At 36.9% G+C, this 17,523-nt stretch overlaps 1 pseudogene; it reads right to left on the bottom strand.

Moving 5' to 3' along the window:
- Nucleotides 1-13,021: 13,021 nt before the first annotated feature.
- Nucleotides 13,022-13,534, bottom strand: LOC102759342 (annotated as a pseudogene).
- Nucleotides 13,535-17,523: the final 3,989 nt, after the last annotated feature.

Raw genomic sequence — 17,523 nt, 5'->3', positions numbered from 1 at the left:
ATGTGTGTGTGTGTATGTGTGTCTGTAAAATCTTAAAGTTGAGTAGCACAAGTTAATGAGAACATATGGTGAAATTTCACTAACTACTGAAAAACTTGTGTATTAATTTGGTGTAATGCCCTAACTGGTTTGGCTCAGTGGATAGAGCGTCAGCCTGTGGACTTAAGGGTCCCAGGTTCCATTCCAGTGAAGGGCATGTACCTTGGTTGCAGGCACATCCCCAGTAGGGGGTGTGCAGGAGGAAACTGATCGATGTTTCTCTCTCATCGATGTTTCTAACTCTCTATCCTTCTCCCTTCCTCTCTGTAAAAAATCAATTAAATATATTTACAAAAACAAAGAATACTTCTATTTGTTAATGAACACTTCTGTATGAACAAATAAAGCAGTTAGGAATATTGAACTATTTCTGCCCCTGGCTCCACCCAGGCCTGTGAACACATTTGCCCTAAAATGAGGGGACAGATGAACAGATGAATCCTTTTATGAAAATCATCTGTAGGCCAGAGAAAACTTTGGTTGGAATAAATATCGACATCTGCAGATGTAATGAACTGCAGGGCATTGTTTAATATATCTCAGCTTTGCTTGTTTAACATTTATTGAGATTGGGCAATGTGCTGGCAGATGTGCAGAATGAGAGCACAACATGGTTTCTTTCTTCATTTGTATGCCTTTGCTTGCTTTATTCAAGAAGCCCAGATTTAATAGATAACAAGCAGGTGAGTATATACTGTGTTCTTATTGTGATGGTGGGATACAAGAGGAAAAAAAAGCAACAACTTAGTCTTATTAAGGAAATGCGACTGGTTAATATGAAACAATAATAGGGCAATGTGTTAAATAAAAAATAAAAGATGATATACAATTGAGTGCTAGATTGTAGGAGGATTAAATTATAACATGAGACCATTGGCAGAGGGAGGGCGAAGGCGGGGACGGGGATGGGGATTGGGACAGGGACGGGGACAGGGACTGGAAAAAAGAAAAAAATTATAACATGAATATTAAAGGAAATCTAAGGATGAAGAAGTTACTGTGATCCAGAATACTTAAGACAGAAGAGGCATGGTAAAAATAAAAATAGAGTGGCCTTCTAATAAATAACCTGTCACAAGAACTGTTGAATTTCAGGATATAGAGCATGATAATGTTTCCAAGATATAGTAAATAAAAAAGGAAATGTTTTCAAAGAGTAAATTTATTATGCTCTAATTTCTATAGAAATAAACAAATAATATCTGGAAAGAATATATTTCAAAGTGTTAATAGTGATTACACCTGGGGGAAAGAAAATATGAGACTGTAACTTTTCAAATCATGTATCTCCATATCACTTATTTTTTACACATTCATGATTTACTTTTAAAATTAGAAGAGTGAGGTCATATTAGACCTCCTGGTGACACATTTCTTCCTCAATTTCAAACATATCTATAATCCAGGATATAGTTTTGCCTGGACACATGCTGGAAACCAGAATTTCTGGAGTAGGTTTATATCATTAGAAAATTAGAAAAGATGTAACTATGAATGCAGCAGATATTGAAAGATAGAGAATATCATGAACAACATTATGCCAATAATTTTAAAAACATGATGTGTAAGTAGAAGAAATAAAATTACTGAAACTGATACAAAAATGAAACATCTTATTTGTCTTATACAATTATTAATGGAATCAATATTTAAAGTCTTAATACACAAAAATTAATAAACGCTTCCTTTGCAAACCTTCACCCAGCCCTCACCTTCTGGCTATCACCACATTGTTGTCTGTGTCTATATATTTCACATAAAGCATGATTGCCCAGCTGCAGTGGCTCAGTGGTTGACTATAGACCTATGAGCCAGGAGGTCACGATTTTATTCCTGGTCAGGGCACATGACCAGGTTTCGAGCTCAGTCCCTGATCAGGCAGGAGGCAGCTCATCAATGATTCTCTCTCATCATTGAGGTTTCTATCTCTCTCTCCCTCTCCCTTCCTCTCTAAAGTCAATAAAAATATATTTAAAAAGCATGATTGCTACATATATGTGTAAATATTTTGCTTAATTCCTTCACCTTCTTTCATCCAGTTCCCCAATGCCCCCCCCCACAGCTGTCAGCCTGTTCCATGTATCCATCTCTCTGTTTCCATTTTGTTCAAACCATATATATTTTGTGTTTTTTTTCTGTTGATTTCATAGAGGAAGGGAGAGGGAGAGAGAGAAACATAAATGGTGAGAGAGAATCATTGATTGGCTGCCTCCTGCATGCCCCACATTGGGGATCCAGTCCACAACCGGCATGTGCCCCGACTGGGAATTGAACCTGGGATCCTTCAGTCCGCAGGCCAATGCTCTATCCATTGAGCAAAACTGGCTAGGGCTCAAACCATATTTTTGAAAGGCAATTGAGAAATATTTGTCTAAATAGCCACATAGTCTGTGATACTACACTTCCACCTCTAGGAATGTATTGTACAATAATAAACACAAAGCTCTTTATTAGACTGCTCTTTGTTTGTTTCTTTTATAATAGCAACCACATGAAAACCAACAAAATGTGCATGGGAACAGGCTTCTTGAGTAAACGTGGCTTATATCCACACAATGAAAGCCACTTAGTTATTAAAGTGAGTGAGGAGTGGGGCTGATATGGAAAAATCTCAAAGATATTATAAGTGAAAAAAGTAGGGCACAGATGAATAGACACAATGTGTGTGCATATGCATATATGTAAAAAATCCTAGAAAGAAATATATGAAACTGTGACTAGTGTTTGGTTTTGTGTAGAGGAAATGGATGTTTGGGGTGGTAGTGTCATTTTTTTATTTTATTTCCTTTTGTCATGCCTGGATTTTAATGCAGATTTTTGGTGTTTTTTGTTTTGTTTTTTTTTTTTTAATACAAAGCTTTTAAAAATCTACCCTTTAAAAATGAAAACACTACTTTTTAAGCCCATCTATTGCATTTCAGTTTACCTGCTTATATGCCAGCTTTTCCCACTTGACTGTGAGCAACTTAAGGATAAAACAAGTCTTATTGCTCAGCCAGCGTGGCTCAGTGGATGAGCATCGACCTATGAACCAGGAGGTCATGGTTTGATTCCCGGTCAGGGCACGTGCCAGGGTTGTGGGCTTGGTCTCCAGTGGGGGCGGGGGGTGCGGGAGGCAGCGTATTGATGATTCTCTCTCATCATTGATGTTTCTCTCTCTCCCTCTCCCTTCCTCTCTGAAGTCAATAAAAATATATTTTAAAAAATGAAAAAAAAACACCCTGCCTTATTTATCTTCATATAGTCAGTGCCTAACACAGTGCCTAATGGTAATAAGCACTCAGACAACTGGAAAAAAAAGAAAAAAAAAGAGTTATTGTTATAATAGATGGAAGAAGAAATAAATGCATGAATAAATGAATGAATGATATGCGGAATGTTAAGTTCATTAAAGAACAGCATTTACAGTGATTCTTCAGACACTCTTCTGTGGTTCCTCATGTATGATTTGAAGATCAATTTCAAGAGAGAATTCAGAAAAAAATGCAATTGTTTTATACTCAGAGATGACCTATCTGATGAAGACTACAGAATGATATTAATTATGCACGGGAACAACGAAGTACATTTTATCCAAGACTGCGTTAAAAGCAAGTCACTGTGAAATGAACTGAATGATTTAACAGCATCCAATGCATAAAAGGTCCTCCTCACCTTAGAGGTCTTCAGGACAGCCTCTTAATTTGATTTCTGTTTTGTTGTGCCATCTTCATGTTATGGTCTTTAGTTCTCCTTATTACAAATGTAATTTTTAAGGGTCAAATTAATTTACTTTTACTTTGGCTTTGGGATGCTTGAATGCAAGGTTGTGAAAACCACTAGCTTAAAACAGATGCTCTGCAAAACTTTCTGCCAAGTCTTCCTAAGTCACCAGGACATCAATAGGAAAGCAGTGTAAGCAGGAGCGTTCACAGCTATGCTGGAATAGCAAGGAGAAAGTACGGATGTTTCACGTACTGTATCAACATCGGAGGGTGACATTTTCTTTGCCTACACAGCTTCCCCCACCTCTGCAGCATACAAGGCATGTTTTACATTTTTTTTTACCTCTCAAAATCTTGCCCATATTTTAAGACATAACTCAAATCCACTTTTTTCTGTGATGTCTTTTCTTTTCATATATTTTTATTGATTTCAGAGAGAAAGGGAGAGGGAGAGAGATAGAAACATCAATGATCAAACATCATTGATCAGCTGCCTCCTGCATGCCCCAACCCCCTCGCCCCTACCAGGGATCCAGCCCACAACCAGAGCTTATGCCCTTGATGGGACTCGAACCTGGGGCCCTTCAGTCCGCAGGCTGACCCTCTATCCACTAAGCCAAACCAGCCAGGGCTGTGATGTCTTTTCTTATTGCCTCAGCCAGAATTATCCCTCCTTCCTCTAAGCCACTTGTTTAGAAGTGAACATATTTTGCCTAATATCTTATACCATATTTACCTCACTGCCTATCTTAGCTTTTCAAATGAATCATGAGCTTTTGAAGTTCAGGAAAGCATGTGCTACATGACTAAATATCCCCATCCTCCTCCACACCCCAGTCTAATAAGTGTTCTTTTAGTTTGTTTTGGAGTCATGAACAACTTTGAAAAATGGATGAAAGAAAACTTCAGGGGAAAATGTGCATATATAGAGAGTTAAAACTTTCTCTTTTTTAATATATATTTTATTGATTTTTTACAGAGGGGAAGGGAGAGGGATAGAGAGTTAGAAACATTGATGAGAGAGAAACATCGATCAGCTGCCTCCTGCACACTCCCCACTGGGGATGTGCCCGTAACCAAGGTACATGCCCTTGACCGGAATTGGACCTGGGACCCTTGAGTCTGCAGCCGATGCTCTATCCACTGAGCCAAACCGGCCAGGGCGAGTTAAAACTTTCTATTCAATTTTAGGGGCCAGGAGTATCTGATCTGGTATGTGTTTATTTAATGTTTTAATCAATTAAGGAGTTACTATCAGCTATACTGATTGGCTTAGAGTTAAACCCACTGCCTTTGTATCTCAGTTCTGCTATTTATTAACAGCATGGCCTGGGGACAGTTTACTTCACTTTTCTGTGTCTTGATATGCTCTTTTGTGATATGGGAATTATAGTATTACTTTTCTAAGTTACCGTACATCTGCAGGAAACATTGCGAGCAAAAGAGTTCACAGCTATGATAGAATAGTAAAAAGAAGTTATGTGAGTAAAATGGAATGAATAAATAAGAGACTAACAATGAAGGCCACACTGAGGATTTGAAAATAAGTGGGTAACATTTCTACGGGATGCCATAAGGATGTAGTGAAAAGACCAACACGAATGAGAATAAGGATGAGAATAGGAATTTAGCATAGTACTTTGCTTACAGTGTGCATTGAATTAATGAGTTTATGTTTTTCCCACATTCATACAAATAAATAGATAATGGAGCTGGGGATTCTAATCTGTGTTTGTCTGACTTCAGAACTAACAAGTCAGGCAGACCAGGGTACAAATACAGGCTTCACCATTTACTAGCCATTTAAGCCTGGCCAATTCATTTGGGTGGGCCCCAAAACGATATACATTTCTTCAACTAGCACATACAGTATTTGCTACCTTTGTTGTGTATAAATAGAATTAGGAAAAATACCTGAGACAAAAAAGAGAGTAGAAGGAATGTATAGCTTCTGTCTTCAAGGGCTTTACAATCTCCTTGGGGAAAGAAGAAACTGGAGTAATAAATAATAAGTAAGACTTAATAAGTGAAGTGTAAATGATCTGTGAAGGCTGTAGCATTTGAATTAAAGGAAGCAGTCAAGGCCATCTGGAAAGGCTAGCTGGACTGATAGGGACAGACAAGGTTTTTTCTCATCGGTCTTTTCACTACATCTTTATGCATTCAGTAGAAACTGTTACCCACTTGTTTTTAGATCCTCAGTGAAGCTTTCATTGTCAGTCTCATCATTTATTCATTTGATTTTACTCATCTTCTGAGACTGTTACATAGGCTTAAAGTTGAATAAACTGCTACCTCAGTCTGTCATCAGAAAACATAGTGATATATAGTGACTCTCTGTCAAACATCAAACTCATCTTTAAATTGCTTTGATGACTTGTAAGTCTGTGTTTAGCGTAGGTCTGGTTTTGTTGTGTGATGACTAGCACTTGTTGGTTAGAATGAACTGCACAGTTTTTCTAGAATACGGTGAAACATTTCACCAGTTTCAAAGAATCTAACACCCTCTTTTGACTTCTGTTTTGATTAGAAAAAAATAACTCTCATCCACCAGCAGACAAAGACAATGCCCGGTGGGTGAATAGATTAAATTAACACAGATTAAACCCCCATTTTCTTTCTTTTTTGAAAAATATTTTTTTCTTATTTATTTTAGAGAGGGAGATAGAGTTAGAGATATCCATGATGAGAGAGAATCATGGATCGTCTGCCTCCTGCAAAGTCCCCCACTGGGGATTGAGCCCACAACCCAGGCATGCGCCCTTGACAAGAATTGAACCTGAGACCTTACAGTTCACAGGCTGACACTCTATCCACTGAGCCAAACTGTCTAGGGCAACCCCCATTTTCTATTCCCATGTATGATGTTGAATTAAAGATAATTCTTGGGCCAGTAGGATAAATGATTAAAATGGGTAATCAGAAGTATATCTTTTCAGGAAAGGAGGTTGTTACAGGGTGAACATGTCCAAAAGAAGATTGGGAGCCTCTACATAAAATCCTCTGATCTTTACTCAAACAAAAGTCTAATTTTTACTTACTGAATTTGCTATTCTGTCAGTTTCTCAACCCAGTATAAGGGCCATTAGTTCAGTCTGCAAAAGTGCCCTCCTGTATTATCATTGTACATGCTTTTCCTTCTATGTGGTATGTCTATCTTAAACTCTTTGCCTATTTAACTCCTTAATCCTCAGCTCTTGGCCTAATAGATATTTCCTCACAGAAATATTCCCTGACTACCATGACTATGTCAAATACACCTATTATACACTCAAATAACACATACTAGTATAACTTTTTTCACAGCACTTGGGACAGTTACAATGTTTGTACAATTATCAATGCCTGTCTTCTCCCGTGAGGACAGGGACCTGAGCACATAGCATAGTTCCTGACTCATAGTTGGTACTCAAAACTCATTTGGTGATATGAATAAATGGATTTCAGTTTTCCCTAATTAGATTGTGTTAATAACATACTAGCTTTCTTAGTAAGATGCAGGCATATGATATCCTTCAAGAAAACTCAATATAGACAGATTGAAAAGTTTCACTTGTGAAATTAAGGAAAAGTTTGGAATGGATGATTGCTTACTTGTTGGTGGCAAAGCAAAATTAATCATATTCCCATGTGACTTACCATTGTAGTCTGTACTATAAGTGAGAAGTGTCAAATGAGTGTCCCATATTGTAAACCCAAGAGCTCAAAAACTCTAGAAACATAGCTCTCTGCTTTTAGTAATTCTCTGTCAGTGTTTGGAATTTTCACTTTAAAGGCAAAAACAAAACAAACACAAAAAAACACTCCCAGGAATTAGAATGGATAATGACACATTTTCAGTAGCTCTAGAAATAAGTTGGCATCATAGTTGCAATTAATGCCTACATTCAAATATTCAAATCGGAGTCTGTGTTTTCCTCATATGTTAGTCAACAGAAGGCATGAGATTTAAACTGTTGTTTGAGTTTAAACTGTCTTTTTTTTTTCACTCTGCCTTGAGGGCAGAGACTGATTTATTCATCAAAGTAACTAAAGCACCTTGCACAATATTTGCCATATAATAAGTGTCTGCTATCCATCTATTGATCAAGCTGTCTATATACCCATCCATTTCTCTATCTCAATGTCTACTTTTATTTATATGTGGACTTTATATATCCAAATATGTAGTCAGTATGTACATTGAAAAGTTCATAGAATGGAAGTCAATCAACCTAGATTATAGTCTTCTAGTGTCAAATCTGCCAATAATTTACTATGTGGTCTTAGAAAAATTATTTAATTATCTTCTGCCTTATTTACTTTGTCTTTCAAATTTGGTTAACCATACCTGACTTGCATACCTAACCATTATATGAAGAAAAAAAAATGAAACAAATGTAAAAACGTTTTGAAGTGTGAAGTGTGTTTTGAGTAGCAGTGTATTCATTAATATTAAACAAAATGATCAGACTTAGGTTTATTCTCTGGAATCTCAGCCCACATAGGCTAAATTGCATAATCATCCTCTTATTCATCAATAGGGCTCTCCTTCCAGCATTAAAAGAACCCTATAAATCTCTCACTTCCTCTCTTGCTCACTTGCTGAATCAGCCTTTGTGAAAGTATTCCCCCCAGTGTGTAATACTTTGAGGAAACTTTCAAGAAAACTCTGTGCTCAGAGAGTGCTGATTCAGCACAGCAAAAGAGGTGACTGAGATGGATTTGGAACATTTCATTGGCAGGAACCTGGTTTGAATAAGTCTACACAAATAAGGGAGTACTTGTTTGGCCAAAGGACGCACATTGGTTACAAATTGCTATATATTTCAGAATTTGGAAGTGTGGAGTAAAAAAGTATCCTCATGTTTTAAAAGCACTATCCTATGCATTCTAATAGTCCATATTTAATTTATGGCACAGAGTAATCCCTTTTCCTTCTTGTGCCTCCATACATAATAAAACAGCTTCTAGAAAATGTACCCTACAATGTTATATGTCACCATGCCACAGGACATGAAGTAAGAAGGCCATCCTTTCTATAATGCATAAATAATAAATCAAAATTATTCATAAGCATGATTGAAGACAAATAATTCTCTCTGGCTTAAAATATATCATTATGCTACAACTGCATTATTCACGCATCTCGAGTTTTGACTGGCTGAGCCTTACATTTTGTGATCCTAATCTTCAGTAACACAGTGCTTTCCTGAATCTGATTCACACTTATTAGCACCTAGACACAGAAGGTATTTTCAAGCATTTCAAAGCTATCATGACTTGACAAGAAAACACGTGCTCCAGTAATAGGTGGTAGATTGGGGATGGTGGTGTTGGGATGCAATCTGAATGACCCTTTTTCAGACAAGCTTGCAAAAGAAAAACACTTAAACTAATTTCACAACATAGGTAGAAAACTTGCATTCTTCCTGGATACCCCAGATATTTATCTTTTTCAAAGTAAATGAATAAAATGCAGTCCAGCTAATCATTAAATGAAGTAACAGATCAGTTTTCTATCAGCATTAAATTTGAACTTTCCCACTGGTAGCTGGTTAAAGAAAAAAAAATTTACTCTAAAATTGTATTTTCATGTCTTTCCCCTTTGAAATGATTCATTTTTCATGGCGTAAAGAAGACAGACTTATGGAAGTCATCTAAGGAAAATAAGGAAAAGTTTGAGTAGAATAAAGTTAAATACTTTTGCCAAATATGTGTTAACATTCATAGACTGTGTGTAGTATTTCTATGAGGTTGATTTTCATGCAAGCTTCGAAAGTCAGCCAATATTTGGAATCTGTCAGAGCTAATAGCGCATTTGATTGTCCATCATTCCATCTCTACTCCCATCTGTCTGCTAAGTCTAATGATTGTTGTGAAAGAGATCACAGCTGTTTTCCATCTTCATTTTTAGGCATACAGTTTTATTCAGACTTACTATTATGTATTTTCATTTCCTGGAGTTATAGAAGCAACTTAGATGGAGTCATTTCCAGCTGCAAAGGCAGTTAGTTCATATTCCTTCTCAGGCACAGTTGGATCTTGTGATGACTATCCCCAAGGTCATACTTTGACAATTGGCACGTAGATAGGCTATTTTTGACATCCAACCTTATTTTTCAGCATTCGTCCTCTCACCCACCCCTATCCTCAATCCTGAACTTCTCAATTAAGCACTTTCCCCAGATCAAAAATCTTCCCCTGTTGTAATCTCCCACCAAAATCTTATAATCCTGTGAATCTTCCTCTTCTTCTTCCACCTACATTAAGGCATAAGATCTAGGAATCAATCGATTCGAAATTAATCCTATAAAATGTGTAAAGTGTATTCATATAATGAATGGGTTCATGTATTAATTATCCCAGGAATATTGCATTTAAACAAGAATTCTCCAGTAAAGTTGCTCCCCACTCAAAAAATCATAGGCCTCATTTTCAAATGTGGAACATTATACCACTCAAAAAGCAAAAATCCCTAAGAGACAAGTTGGATGAATATCCTTACTGGCAAGAAAAATAGTTTTTCATGGGGGGCTACCGTGTGCTAAGGATTTGTGACTTCAAAATCAAAATTTAAAAGCAAGTTTAGAACAAGTAGCCTTATTTAACAAATTAACAAATGTTCTAATGGATACTGACTCTATTATCCCAAATTAAATTCTATCACAATAGTTCTAACAATAAAAAATATAAGTACCTCAAATACTACTTACTGATATTTTCTCATTAGGTATGCCCTAGTTAGTACAACTACAACAAAAATGTGGGATTTATTTTAAAAAACAAGCATCATAAAGAATAAAATTTTAATCCTAACAAGATGTTTCTTGAAACACACTGTTTTTCCCACTTTTATAAATAAGTCCCATGATTTTGTTGTTTGTTTGTTTGTTTGTTTGTTTTTAAGGTGGAATAAGGAGTATAGGAGGACTTACATTACTTTCTGAATTAAGAAAACTCAGCAGCCATGATCTTAGCTTTCTATGATATTACTAGGTTAAGAGACGATCTAGGAGGTAAATAGTTTGTTGAAATATTACAATTTTGTGACAATTTTAATAGTACTACTGTTTAAAATTCAAAATTATTTCTATCTGGACAGGTGGTCACCAGAGATACAGGGTTAAAAGCTATTTTTCACATCTGATATAAATTTGTTTTTGGGGGGGATTTTGATCTGTTAGTGGTTAGTGATTGCTAGAGGTATTAGAGAAGCTAGTTTGAGGCATGTGGTAAGACTAGCTAGGTGGTAAAGGGGAAAGCATTATATGTTTGCAGTCAGATTTTTGCTCAAATTTTGGCTGGTATTTTTCTTAGCTATGTGATTTGGGACAACGATTCTATTTCTGAGCATGTTTCCTCTTCTTTAAAACAAGAAGGGGTATAACAGCCAAATGATAACCATTTTATGTTCATTAAATGGGAAAATAGAGTGATCGATGGATAATGGGTACTCACAATATAATCACTACTTTCCATCTCCTCATGTTCATTTCTATGAGCTTACCCAAACTGAGGATCCTCAAGTCATTATCTGAGAGCTTTAAGGTCAGCTTTACTTGCTAAGTGCCACATGATTAGTGTACTTTAACTCTAATAACAAAATAGAAAGGGACAAAATAGTAAATCTTCAATTGTTTTTTAGGTAAATATAGTGAAGATCGAGTTAGCTTTGGGGGTGTGTCAGAGAGAATGTAGGGCACTGGTAATCTCAAGTGTCTGAATGTTGTATCCTTGCTATTATCTGTAAAATGCATTAGCTCATTATTGAACTGATATTGCACTGACCTTAAAGAGATGAATCGCATGGATCGGATGGACCAAAGGTATGGTGTAACAAAAGTGTGGCCTAGTGATAAATTGGCTCAAGACAGAGGCTCAGGATCCTTAGAAACACCACACCGAGAGAGAAATAAAATGAAATCAAGAGTCTAACACTTTCGAGGTAGTGTTGCAAAATTGAGTTCACATTTTATTCATAGCCTCTTTTACAGCCCCCTGCTATTTAAAGACATTAGTTGCCTGAAATGAGGTTTTTAGGTTCAGTATCAAAGCTTTACTGTTTATGATGTTTTTAAAAGAGATATCAGACTATAGCAGCTTTCCTGTGGCGCTGGATCAAACTTGGATTGACGTAGATACTACTTCCTTCAAGGGATATTTTAGCCATCAGGGAGGTGACAGCCCAAGAGCAGCTTTCTGAAAGATTATAACCAACTGTAACACACTGAGGAACCAAGCTCCAAAGGAAGTTCTTATTCTGAATTTCCCATCTGCTGAAGCCAGTTTGTTTATCTACATGGACTGCTGCTTCCCCTTTCAATGAGGTTATTGTATGTACTGTATGGGTCTGCACAAACAAATAAAACATTATGGCATTCAATACAGTCAAATTGTTGGAAATATTGGAATGTGACTAAAACCTATCCCTCCCACCTAAGTAATATATCTGACATTCTTCTTTCACCACCCTCACTGTACTTGGCAATCCTCATTGCCTAAGGAGCATTTTGCTGAGACATAGGCTAATAGGCTTTAGGGAGATAGATTCTAGCCTTGGATTAAAAAAAAAATCAATCTTCCTCTAAAATCTGTCTAAAATCAGTAGCATTCAAATCAATAGTCCACCTACACGTGAGGGTTAATAGTAATGGAGCTGTTATTTTTTTTTTTTGCTTTCACTAGCTTCTGGGATACCTTAGGATAGAAATATAATTATTTTAATGTTGAAATATAAAAATATTAAATTTAAAGGTAGCTTACCATGTGACTGTTTAATTAACTGACTAAATTTTATAACTCAAGCAGATGAGAATAGAGATAAAACCCCAGACCTTAATAGGAATTAATTAGAAAAGTTTATATATTTGGTTTTCTATTCAGTGCCTCATTGCACCTTCAACTTCTTTTTTTTATTTGAAATAAAAATAGATTTATTAATACCTGTGAAAAACAAAATATATTGTAACTATTTAGATTACCCACTGTATTGATAGGAAAAAAATTCAATAAGAAACTTGGCACACTGGTTTTCATCTGCTAAAATGTTACCAACTGGTATATAATAATAACTAGTTAAGTAGGGAGAATGCAAACCAAGAGGCTGACAGAGGCCTCATTTCCATAGTCAGGTCCTTGGTAGGCTTTATCCTGAGAATAGCAGGGAGCCATTGAGAGTTATTGAGCAAGAGAGGGGCATTGTCACTTTGGTGGCTAGTGTCAAGGATGGAAAAATTGCTCAATCCCTGATCAGCCCTTAAATCCTAGCCACCTCCATCCCTGAGTTCATTGTAGTATTTATAATTCTTAAGCTGTCAGGCAAGGGGTGTCCAAAGGTCGGGTCTCAGAGGGAGAAATGGTGCCTGCTACCTTCTGTCCCCAGCTTGCTGGCCCCAGGCTGAATGTAATTGTCCTCAATGAAACCATCCTCATCCTCATCTTCACCGGCCTCCAGACAGATCCCCTTCCTTGTCCAGGGCAGTGGGCGATGCTGATAGCTGAGGCGGTATTTGCGTCAGAGGTGGCATTTGGCAGCAAGTGCAATGAGGAGAGAGAGGACCACAGCTCCCAGCACAACCCCCACCAGCACAGGCCATGCCCGGGCCCCAGAGCCTGGCCCAGGGATGATGGCTGATACCGTGGGGAGCTCTGAGGGTCCCACAATGGTTTGGGGGTTTGTGTCACTCATGGAGTAGCTGGAAGACACTGTGAGCCTTGGCTTGGCCAAAAGAGCCCTGGCTCCAAGCAGATCCCAGGTGATAGGCAGCCCTGGGGCCCAGATCCTGTAGGAACTGTGCACAGTCCGTGGAGGAAGCCACACCTTCAACTTCTACCAAAAGATTAAAATGATTACAGGCACTGCTAGGCCTCAGAGTGATTCTCAGAAATTAAAGCTGAGTGTAGTACTTCAGTAAACCACTATAATAAGATATTTTATTATTATGGTTCTAAATGTTCTGTAATGTATTGTATTTCAGATATAAAATAATTAAAGGCAATTAAAGCCCATTATACTAAGGATTGCTTTGTACTAATGATATAGAGATTGCTTGCCTCTAGAAAGAATGACTTTCCTCTAAAGTCACCCAAAAATGAAGTTGAAATTGGTGGTGCTAGGATAAAGGGCCCCCCTTTTTATGAGATAAATTATAGAGAACACATTGACAATTTCTCAGAATATGGGGAAACAATGACATCACTTTCCACTGGTAGTATCTCAAATTTCTTTTCACTGATGGTCAGAATCAAGTGCATCCTAAGTGTCTAGGATGAAATAAATATATTCAGAAAAAATATTTTTCTGGAGCCCTTAAGTCTAAAGGTGACCTAGAGATGATGAAGACCATCTTCCCCCCTCAAGGATCTGGAGCTAGCAACTCATAGGAATGAATCCATGCATTGTTCAAAAACCTTTATCAAAAGCTTACCTGTGGACCTAGAGGGTGTTATGCTCAGTGAAATAAGTCAGTCAAAGAAAGACAAATACCATATTAATTTACTTTTATGTGGACTCTAAAGAACAAAATGAACAAACAAAACTGAAACAGACTCATAGACACAAAAACTTGACTGGCAATTGCCAAAGGGGAGGGGGATTGGGGGACTCAGTGAAAGAGGCAAAGGGATTAAAATAGATCCAGAGACATAGAAGCATGGAACAGACTGTTAAACCTCATAGGGAGGGCAGGAGGGGGGGTAAGAGTTCAACCAAAGAACTTGCATGTATGCATATAAACATAGCCAATAGACACAGACAGTAGGGGGATGAGAGCTTGTGCTGGGGATGGGAGTGGGCCAGGAGAGGTCAATGGGGGAAAAAGGAGACATATATAATACTCTCAACAATAATTTTTTAAATTACAAATTAGTAGTTACAGAATATTCATGAGGATATAAAGTACAGCATGGGGAATATAGTCAATAATAGTGTGGTAACTATGTATGGTGCTGAGTGGATACTTTCTGAAGTACCATTGTCTAATCACTATGCTATACACCTGAAACCAATACATAATAATACTGAAATAAACTATAATTAAAACATTAAATATAAATTACTTTTAAAAAATAATAGTTACCTTTTCAAATTCCCATCTTAAAAACATTGCAGTATGTCATTTAAGATGGTGAGCTCTCAAAATAGTCTAGGTTCAAATTCTGGACTATAAGATGAGGGAGAGAGCTTAATTGTAACAACTCCAATAATAATAACAAAAGCAAAACCAACTTGAACATTTTATCCTATCTTTTAAAAAAATATATTTTATTGGTTTTTAGAGAGGAACATTGGTGAGAGAGAAACATCAATGAGAGAAACATAGACCTGCTGCCTCCTTCACGTCCCCTACTGGGGTTTGAGCCTGCATCCTGGACAAGTGCCCTGTCTGGGCATTGAACCAGTGACTTCTTGGTGCGTGGGAAGATACTCAACCAACTGAGCCACATGAGCCAGGGTTATCCTTTTTTGTTTGCCTAACTTTCCTAAACTTTAGAATGGAGTTGATTGGTAATACCTCCCCAATAAGCTTATTGTGACATTGAGTTAATTTACATAAAACACGTATAACAGTGTTTGCTATAATTATGCTCTCCATAATTATAACTGTTATTATTGCTATACTATCCAAACACCTTACCAGGGCTTATTTGCAAAGATACAGCTTTTGGAGAGTGTGAACCAAAACGGACACCATTTGTTTCTACAACTTTTCTAGCAAAATTCATTTATTTAACCACTCGCTATTTTCTGCATTCATACCATATGTCAGTCACTGATCTAAGTATAGGTACTGAATTTTCAAAGATAAATAAAACCATGTTTTCATGGTCTGTACATTTTAGTTGTGGGAGATAGACAAATTTTAAAAAAAGAAATAATTGTGATATTTCCAGCCAATGATAAATACTATGAAGTAAGGTGTTAGTGGGATAGTGAATGATCTGAAGGGCATAATATTAAATTAGGAGGTAAAAGAGGGCATATGTTATCATATTTCACTCCATGATTAGGTGTCTACATTTTTCAAGGCACTGTTCTATGTTCTAGAGATTAAAGTAGTGAATGAGGCAAATAAGATCTTTGCTTTCATGAAACTTATGTTCTCATTTTGGAGCAGGAATTAAAACAAGTAAAACAATGAAGAAATAAAAAAATAAGTTAGTAATACATCCTATAAATAATGGGAATATGATTAAGAGTGACTAGGAGACTACTAAAATTAGGTGGCCAGGAAAGGACTCTCTGATAATGAGCCACTTACTTGCAATCTTACAGACCAGGAACTATGCTTGCAAAAATCTAGATGCTACAGGTAGAGATAATACCAAGTGCATACTAGGTCCCGAGTTGGAAATAATATTTGCATATTCAAAGAAAAAAAATAAGGAGAGTATGGGTTGGTCAAACAAGGTTATTGCTGGCCATAGTTGAGAGTTTGGAGTTTATTCTTGGCATAATGGGCTGACATTGGAAGATTTTTAATCATAGTAGTGAAAGAATCTAGTTTACTTAAAAAAATCATTCTGGCTGTTGGGTAGAAAATGTACTGTAGAAGGGCAACAGTGGGAGATATGTAGGAGGCTATTGCAATGATAGAGGTTAAATATGACAGTGGCTATTTTTTTCTAAAATCATTAGACTGAAAATTGAGGGGCATCTTATACATGGAAGTCAGCCTTGGAGGGAGCTGCGTGGTGCCTAGCTGCCCATATCTGGTCAAACAGGCTTCCTCCAATCATGAGCCTTATTTTTACTGAGGTCAGCTGATGCCGTAATTGGAGGTGGAGAGTGCACAGATGCAACAGGGACTGGAGCGTTCTGAGCCCATAAAGATGTCAAAAAATAAAACAAAAGATAAATACCAGTAAGCAATTGTCTTACTCTGCAAAATTCAAACTGAATGTAATCAGCTATGCAAAAGGGCATGGAAATAGAGCTGCAAAGAGACAATTTGAACCTCTTCCCACTGAGTGTATGATCAGACAGTAGAGAAAACAGGAAGAACAACTCCTTAAGATGCCAAAAAAGAAGAAGAAGTCCTTAAGGGGAAAACCAGCAAAATGTTTAAAATATTGATTTTTTAAATTTTGGGTTGGAAAAGTGGGGGCCATCTTATACATGGGGGCATCTTATACACGGAAAAATACAGTAGATGGATTTAAGATATATTCTGAAGAAGAGCCAACAGCATTTTATGATGAACTAGAAGGAATGAAGATTAGAAATGTAGAAGAACCAAGGATGTTTCTTAAGTTATATAGCCTGAGTAACTAGGTAGATGGTGGACATGTTACAGTTAAGACCCAAATAGAGTTGTCAAAAAAACAACAACAGTTGTACATATAAACTGGGATCTTAGGAGCAATGTTAGAGCTTGAAATAAAAATTTGGAAAATCATTGGCATATAGCCTATTTTAAATTTTGGCATTAAATATGATAATCTAGGAAGAATGTTTAGAGATTATAAATTTATTCCTGTTTTTGCAATTGACTGAGAGTGAATAACATTAAACACATTCATACTAAGGTTGATGATTAATTATAGTCTCCAGTGGTGAGATTTTCCAGCCCATCCTCACACAAATAGATGGGCCTTACATATATAGCCCAGATGAGCAAGGTTGTAGTGGTAGGGTTTGGTGCTCCCTTAATCTATCCATCTATGCTGTTCCACTGATGTATAAAGGACCAGTCTCACAGAAGACTATAAGGTTATCTGTTCCTAGCTTTATGTCAAATTTAGGGCCTTTTTAAAGTGCTACCTGTTTCTATTAGATTTTCATGTTTCTGCCTTGATT

The sequence above is a fragment of the Myotis davidii genome, unplaced genomic scaffold, assembly GCF_000327345.1.
Source record: "Myotis davidii unplaced genomic scaffold, ASM32734v1 scaffold229, whole genome shotgun sequence".
Lineage (NCBI taxonomy): Eukaryota > Metazoa > Chordata > Mammalia > Chiroptera > Vespertilionidae > Myotis > Myotis davidii.
Note: the sequence above shows the minus strand (reverse complement) of the source record. Positions and strands in the feature narration are given on the sequence as shown.